Below are 8,474 nucleotides of genomic sequence, written 5' to 3'. Positions count from 1 at the left end.
GACCATAGATAACGCACAGCACCAAAGAATTGATGCTTTAGAACTGCGGTGCTGGAAAAGACACTTGAGAGTCCCTTGCCTGCAAGGAGATCAAACCAGTTAATCCTAAAGGAAATCAATCCTGAATATTCATTGGAAGGCATGATGCTGAGGCTCCAATACTTTGGTCACCTGATGCAAAGAGCCGACTCATTGGAAAAGATCCTTTTGCTGGGAAAATTTGAAGGCAAAAGGTGAAGAGAGTGGCAAAGTATGAGATAGTTGGATGGTATCACCGACAAAATGGACATGAATCTGAGCAAACTCTGGGAGATAGTGAAGGACAGGGAAGCCTGGCAAGGTGCAGTCCATGGGGTTGCAAAGAGTCAGACATAAGTCTGAGTCAACAACAACAACATACCTATTAATAATAATATTAATAATACACGCTCTAAACAAAAGACATGGCTGAATGGATAGAATGAATCAAAAAGCAAGATCCATCTATATGCTACTTAAAAAGACTCACTTTAGAGCTAAAAACACATATAGCTGAAATAGTGAAGGAATGGAAAAACATACTCAATGCAAATGGAACAAAAAGAAACCTATGGGGCTGGTGCACTGGGACAACCCAGAGGGATGGTATGGGGAGGGAGGAGGGAGGAGGGTTCAGGATGGGGAACACATGTATACCTGTGGCGGATTCATTTTGATATTTGGCAAAACTAATACAATTATGTAAAGTTTAAAAATAAAATAAAATTAAAAATAAAATAAAACAAAAAGAAACCTATGGTAGCAACACTCATGTCCGACAGAATATACTTTAAAACAAAGTATATAAAAAAGGCAAAGAATGGCAATATATAATGAAAAAGGGGCAATTCAAGAATAGGATATAACATTCATAAACATATATGCACTGAATATAGGAGCACCTAAATATATGAAGTATATACTAAAATTAAAAGGAGAAGTCAATAGCAATAGTAGTAGCAAACTTTAGTACCCAAATTATAGCAATGAATAGATCATGCAGACAGAACAATCAATAAGGAATAAGTGGCCCTAAAATGACAAAAAATACCAGATGACTTACTAGACTTCTACAAAATATTCCATCCCAAATCAGCAGAATACACATTCTTTTCAAGTGCATATGAAACATTCTCAAGGATAGATCATATGCTAGGCTATAAAACAATTCTAAATACATTTAAGAAGATTGAAATTATATCAAACATTTTCCCAATCACAGTGGTATGAAACTAAAATCAATCACAGGAAGAAAGATGTGAAAAACACAAACACAGGGAAACTAAACAACATGCTACTAAAAAACCAGCAGGTCATAGATACATAAAAGAGGAAATTAAAAAATACCTTAAGATGAATAAAAATAGAAATACAACTTTCTCACGTCTATAGGACACATCAAAAGCAGTTCCAAGAGGGAAGTATAGCAATACAGGCCTATCTCAAGAAACAAACAAACAAAAAAATGGAAAGTTATCCTATGTTCATGAATTGGAAGCATTAATATTGTTAAAATGTCTATACTATTCAAAGCAATCTACAGATTTAATACAATCCCTATCAATATACCCAAGACATTTTTCACAGACTGTGTTAGTCACTCAGTCGTGTCTGACTCTTTGCAACCTCATGGACTGTAGCCCATCAGGCTTCTCTGTGCATGTAATTCTCCAGGCAAGAACACTGGAGTGGATTGCCATTTCCTTCTCCAGAGGAACTTCCCGACCTAGGGATCAAACCCTGATCTCCTGCCTTGCAGGCAGATTCTTTACCGTTTGAGTTGGAATAAATAATCCTAAAATTATTATGAAATCACACATGATCCTGAGTAACCAAAGCAATCTTCAGACAAAAGAATAAAGCTGAAGGTATCATGCTCCTTGACTTAAGACTATACTACAAAATTACTGTAATCAAAAAAGTATGATACTGGTACAAAAAGAGACACTCAGATCAATGGAACAGAATCGAGAGCTCAGAAATAAACACACATACCTGTGGTCAATGAAGATGATACAAAAGAGGGAAGGATATACAGCAGGGGAAAGCCAGCCTCTTCATTAAGTGGTGTTGGGAAAATTTGACAGCTATGTGTAAAAGAATGAAACTAAAACATTTTTTTCACACCATGTACAAAAATAAACTAAGATGTATTAAAGAACTATATGTAAGACCTGAAATCATAAAATTACTAGAAGAAAGCATAGGCAGTATGTTCTTTGGTATCAGTCTTAGCAATAATTTTTGGATATGTCTCCTCAGGCAAGAGAAATAATAGAAAAAATCAACAAGTGGGACCTAATTAAACTTAAAAGCTTTTGCACAGCCAAGGAAATCATCAGCAAAATGAAAAGTCAACCAACAGAATGAGAGAAGGTATTTGTTAACAGTATGACTAATGAGGAGTTAATATCCAAAGCATAAAAAGAAATCATACAATTCAGTATCACAAAAACAAACAACCTGATTAAAAATCAACAGAGGACCTAAATAGACTTTTCTTTTTTTACCACAGAATACATGCAAATGACCAACAGGGACAAGAAAGATGCTTAAAATCATTAACCATAAGGGAAATTCAAATCAAAATAATGAGATGCCACATCACACCAGTCAAGTGACTGCTGTCAAAAACATAAGAAATAACAAGAATTGACGATGATATAGAGAAAAGGGAACCCTTGTGCACTATTGGCAGGAATATAAATTGGTATAGCCTTTATGGAAAATAGCCTGAAGCTACCTCAAAAATAGAATTTCTATGTGATCTATAAACCTCACTCCTAGGTATTTATCTGGAAGAAAAAAAAAAAGAAACGAAAACACTAATACAAAAAGATACATGTAACCAAATATTCATGACAGCATTCTTTACAACAGCTATGATATAGAAGCAACCTAAGTGTGTGCAAAAGATGAATGGATAAAGAAGATGTAGTATATATAAATAATGCTATATTACTCAGACATAAAAAGGAATGAAATTTTACCATTTGAGACAACATGGATGGATCTGAAGGGAATTATGACTAGTGAAATAAGTCAAAAAAAGAAAGACAAATGCTGTATGTTTTCACTTATTATGGAATCTAAAAAATAGAACAAAGGAATAAATAAAACAAACCAGAAACAGACTCCCAGTTATAGACAACAGTTCAGTTCATTTGCTCAGTTGTGTCTGACTCTTTGCGACCCCATGGACTGCAGCATGCCAGGCCTCCATGTCTATCACCAACTCCTGGAGTCTACTCAAACTCATGTCCATCGAGTCAGTGATGCCATCCAACCATCTCATCCTCTGTCATCCCCTTCTCCTCCTGACTTCAATCTTTCCCAGCATCAAGTCTTTGATGATGAGTCAGTTCTTCACATCAATGGCCAAACTATTGGAGTTTCAGCTTCAGCATCAGTCCTTCCAGTGAATATTCAGAACTGATTTCCTTTAGGATGTACTGGTTGGGCCTCCTTGCAGGGACTCTCAACAGTCTTCTCCAACACCACAGTTCAAAAGCATCAATTCTTTAGTGCTCAGCTTTCTTTATACTCCAACTCCCTCATCCATACATGATTACTGGGAAATCATAGCCTGGACTAGATGGACCTTTGTTGGCAAAGCAATGTCTCTGCTTTTTAATATGCTGTCTAGGTTGGTCATAACTTTCCTTCCAAGGAGTAAGTGTCTTTTAATTTCACGGCTGCAATCACCATCTGCAGTGATTTTGGAGCCCCCCAAAATAAAGTCTGCCCCTGTTTCCACTGTTTGCCCATCTATTTGCCATGAGGTGATGGGACCAGATGCCATGATCTTAGTTTTCTGAATGTTGAGTTTTAAGCCAAATTGTTCACTCTCCTCTTTCACTTTCATCAAGAGGCTCTTTAGTTCTTCACGTTCTGTCATCAGCGTATGTCATCTGCATATCTGAGGTTATTGTATTTCTCTTGATTCCAGCTTGAGCTTCATTCATCCCAGTGTTTCTCATGATGTACTCTGCATATAAGTTAAATAAGCAAGGTGACAATATACAACCTTGATGTACTCCTTTTCTGATTTGGTACCAGTCTGTTGTTCCATGTCCAGTTCTATCTGTTGCTTCCTGACCTGCATACAGATTTCTCAAGAGGCAGGTCAGATGGTCTGGTATCCCCATCTCTTTAAGAATTTTCCACAGTTTGTGGTGATCCACACAGTCAAAGGCTTTGGCACAGTCAATAAAGCAGAAATAGATGCTTTTGCGGAACTCTTTTGCTTTTTTGATGATCCAACGGATGTTAGCAATTTGGTCCCCCTGCTTTTTCTAAAACCAGCTTCAACATCTGAAAGTTCATGGTTCACATACTTTTGAAGTCTGGCTTGGCAAATTTTGAGCATTGTTTTTCTAGCGTGTGAGATGAGTGCCATTGCGCAGTCGTTTGAACATTCTTTGGCATTGCCTTTCTTTGGGATTGGAATGAAAACTGGCCTTTTTCAGTCCTGTGGCCATTGCTGAGTTTTCCAAATTTGCTGACATATTGAGTGTAGCACTTTGACAGCATCATCTTTCAGGATTTGAAATAGCTCAACTGGAATTCCATCACCTCCACTAGCTTTGTTTGTAGTGATGCTTCCTAATGCACACTTGACTTCACATTCCAGGATGTTTGGCTCTAGGTGAGTGGTTACACTATCGTGATTATCTGGGTCATGAAGATCTTTTTTGTATAGTTCTTCTGTGTATTCTTGCCACCTCTTCTTAATATCTTCTGCTTCTGTTAGGTCCATAACATTTCTGTCCTTTATTGAGCCCATCTTTGCATGAAATGTTCCCTTGGTATCTCTAATTTCCTTAAAGAGATCTCTAGTCTTTCCCAATCTTTTGTTTTCCTCTATTTCTTTGCACTGGTCACTGAGGAAGGCTTTCTTATCTCTTCTTGCTATTCTTTGGAACTCTGCATTCAAATGGGTATATCTTTCCTTTTCTCCTTTGCTTTTCACTTCTCTTCTTTTCAAAGCTATTTGTAAGGCCTCCTCATAAAACCATTTTGCTTTTTTGCATTTCTTTTCCTTGGGGATATTCTTGATCACTGTCTCCTGTACAATGTCATGAACCTCCATCCATAGTTCATCAGGCACTCTGTCTATCAGATCTAGGCCCTTAAATCTATTTCTCACTTCCACTGTACAATCGTAAGAAATTTGATTTAGGTCATATCTAAATGATTCCGTGGTTTTCCCTATTTTCTTCAATTTAAGTTTGAATTTGGCATAAGGGGTTCATGACAGTAAGCTCTTGGTCTTGTTTTGCTGACTGAATAGAGCGTCTCATCTTTGGCTGCAAAGAATATAATCAATCTGATTTCCATTATTTACCATCTGGTGATGCCCATGTGTAGAGTCTTATCTTGTGTTGTTGGAAGAGGGCGTTTGCTGTGACCAGTGCGTTCTCTTGGCAAAACTCTGTTAGCCTTTGACCTGCTTCATTCTGTACTCCAAGGCCAAATTTTCCTGTTACTCCAGGTAACTCTTGACTTCCTACTTTTGCATTCCATTCCCCTATAATGAAACGGACATCTTTTTTTGGGTGTTAGTTCTAGAAGGTCTTGCAGGTCTTCATAAAACCATTTGACTTCAGCTTCTACAGCATTACTGGTCGGGGCATAGACTTGGATTACTGTGATATTGAATGGTTTGCCTTGGAAACAAACAGAGATCATTGTGTCATTTTTGAGATTGCACCCAAGTATTGCATTTTGGCCTGTTTTGTTGACTATGATGGCTACTTCATTTTCTTCTAAGGGATTCTTGCCCACAATAGTAGATATAATGGTCATCTGAGTTAAATCATGCATTCCATTCCATTTTGTTTGCTGATTCCTAAAACGTCGACATTCACTCTTGCCATCTCCTGTTTGACCACGTCCAATCTGCCTTGATTCATGGACCTAACATTCCAGGTTCCTATGCAAGGATGGAAGAGGTTCCTACCTAGCAGGATGGTAGGCAGTGTAGCAGTGGCTGCATGGTGCTGGAGCAGCTATGAGAAGATATCCCAAGTCCAATGGCAAAGGACAAGCCCCAGCAAGATGGTAGGAGGGGCAAATTTGCATTTAGAATCAAACCCCATTCTTGCCAGAGATGCTCAATGGGCTCAAGCAAACCTTGTGCACACCAGGGACCCCACAGTGACAGAACTGTGTTTGAGTGTCTCCTGTGGACTTGTGGGTCAGCAGTGGACTGCCTCAGGGGCAGGCGTTCTGGGTACAGCAGACTTGGTTATGGCATAAGCCCTCTTGGAGGAGGTCACCATTAATCCCATCATTGAGCTGCCAGAACTTACACAGTACTTGGAAACAGACTCTTGTAGGGCACAGACAGAACCTTGTGTGCACCAGGACCCAGGAGAAAAGAGCAGTGTCCCCACAAGATACTGACCCAGACTTGCCCAGGAATGTCCAGGAGTCTCCAGCAGAGGCATGGGTCATGGTGGCCTGTTGCAGGGTTGGGGTCACTGAGTGTAGCAGTACATTCATGGGTTCTTTTGAAGAAGGTCACCATTATCTTCATTACCTCCACCATAGTTTGGCCCCAGGTAAATAGCAAGGAGGGAACACAGCTCCACCCATCAACAGAAAGTTGGATTAAAAATTTACTGAGCATGGCCAGGCCTATCAGAACAAGACCCAGTTTCCCCCTCAGTCAGTCTCTCCCATCAGGAAGCTTCCATAAGCCTCTTATCCTTCTCCATCAGAGGGAAGACAGACAGAAAACCACAATCACAGAAAACTAACCAATCTGATCAAATGGACCACAGGCTTGTCTAACTCAATGAAACTATGAGCCATGCCATGTAGGGCCACCCAAGATGGACAGGTCATGGTAGAGAGTCCTGACAAAACGTGGTCCACTGGAGAAGGAAATGGCAAACCACTTCAGTATTCTTTCCTTGAGAACCCTATGAACAGTATAGAGAACAACCTGCTAGTTACTAGAGTGGAGAGGAGATGGGGAGGCTAGAAATAGGTAAATAGCATAAAAAGCTACAAACTGTTAGGTATAAAATAAATAAGTTACAAAGATGTAAGGTACAGCCAATATTATTAATAGCTTTGTATGGAGTATAATATATAAAAATATTGAATTACTATGTTGTATAGTTTAATACAATATTTGAATTAAATATAATTCTATAAAAAATCAAAGAAAATATTTTCAAAAGTCTATGTGATGATAAGAACATAGGGAAAAAAACTATTTTGGGGAATAGTATATAGTCAAATGTAAGGGGACGACCGTAGAAGGCAATGGCAACGCACTGTAATGCCCTTGCCTAGAAAATCCCATGGACGGAAGAGCCTGGTAGGCTCGCTAAGAGCCAGATCCGACTGAGCGTCTTCACTTTCACTTTTCACTTTCATGCACTGGAGAAGGAAATGGCAACCCACTCCAGTGTTCTTGCCTGGAGAATCCCAGGGATGGGGGAGCCTCGTGGGCTGCCATCTATGGGGTTGCACAGAGTCGGACATGACTGAAGTGACTTAGCAAGCAAGCAAGCAAGGGGACGACAGAGGATGAGATGGCTGGATGGCATCACCAACTCGACGGACATGAGTTTGAGTGAACTCCAGGAGTTGGTGATGGACAGGGAGGTCTGCCATGCTGTTATTCATGGGGTTGCAAAATCGGACACGACTGAGCAACTGAACTGAACTGAAGAGTAATATACATATGTATACACAGGCAATTATTATAAAGATTTAACTCATTGTACAAATTCAATAGAAAGAGTAAAAATAGGAAGTCACACTTGTCATCCCCAAGTCCATTCCATGTGCTATAATTTGAATTATTATACTTTATTCTTATGAAATTTTAAATGTTAGCATTATTAGGGAACATCCTATGTAAGTGTATTTCTATCTACTGCATTATTTTTGGGCTTCTCTGATAACTCAGATGGTAAAAAAAAATCCATCTGCAATACAGGAGACATGGGTTCAATCCCTGTGTTGGGAAGATCTCTTGGAGAAGAGAATGGCAATCCACTCCAGTATTCCTGCCTGGAGGATCCTATGGGCAGAGGAGCCTGGTGGGCCACAATCCATGGGATCACAAAGAGTCATACATGACTGAGCAACTGAGCACACACACATCCATCCATTATTTTTATCAGTGACATAATATTTAATTGTATGAATAAGATATAATTCATTTAATAATTCTTCTACTATGGCCAATTAGGACAGATTGCTTCTATATGTATTACATTTACTTTAGGACAGGGAATATTCAAGCATGTGTAGGCTGATAAGGGCTTCTCAAGTGGCTCAGTGGTAAAGAATCCACCTGCCAGTGCAAGAGAAACAGCAGACGTGGGTTAGATCCTTTGGTTGGAAAGATCCCCTGGAGAAGGGTATGGTTACCCATTCCACTATTCTTGCCTGGAAAACTCCGTGGATAGAGGGGTGTGGTGGGCTACAGT

The 8,474-nt window shown here is 39.4% G+C and overlaps 1 long non-coding RNA gene across 1 annotated transcript in view; it reads right to left on the bottom strand.

Moving 5' to 3' along the window:
• The window catches only part of LOC129639230 (uncharacterized), a 116,871-nt gene that overhangs the window by 68,741 nt on the left and 39,656 nt on the right, over nt 1-8,474 (bottom strand). The gene's annotated exons all lie outside the window — the stretch shown is intronic.

Source organism: Bubalus kerabau, chromosome X, assembly GCF_029407905.1.
Source record: "Bubalus kerabau isolate K-KA32 ecotype Philippines breed swamp buffalo chromosome X, PCC_UOA_SB_1v2, whole genome shotgun sequence".
In the NCBI taxonomy this organism is placed as follows: Eukaryota; Metazoa; Chordata; class Mammalia; order Artiodactyla; family Bovidae; genus Bubalus; species Bubalus kerabau.
Note: the sequence above shows the minus strand (reverse complement) of the source record. Positions and strands in the feature narration are given on the sequence as shown.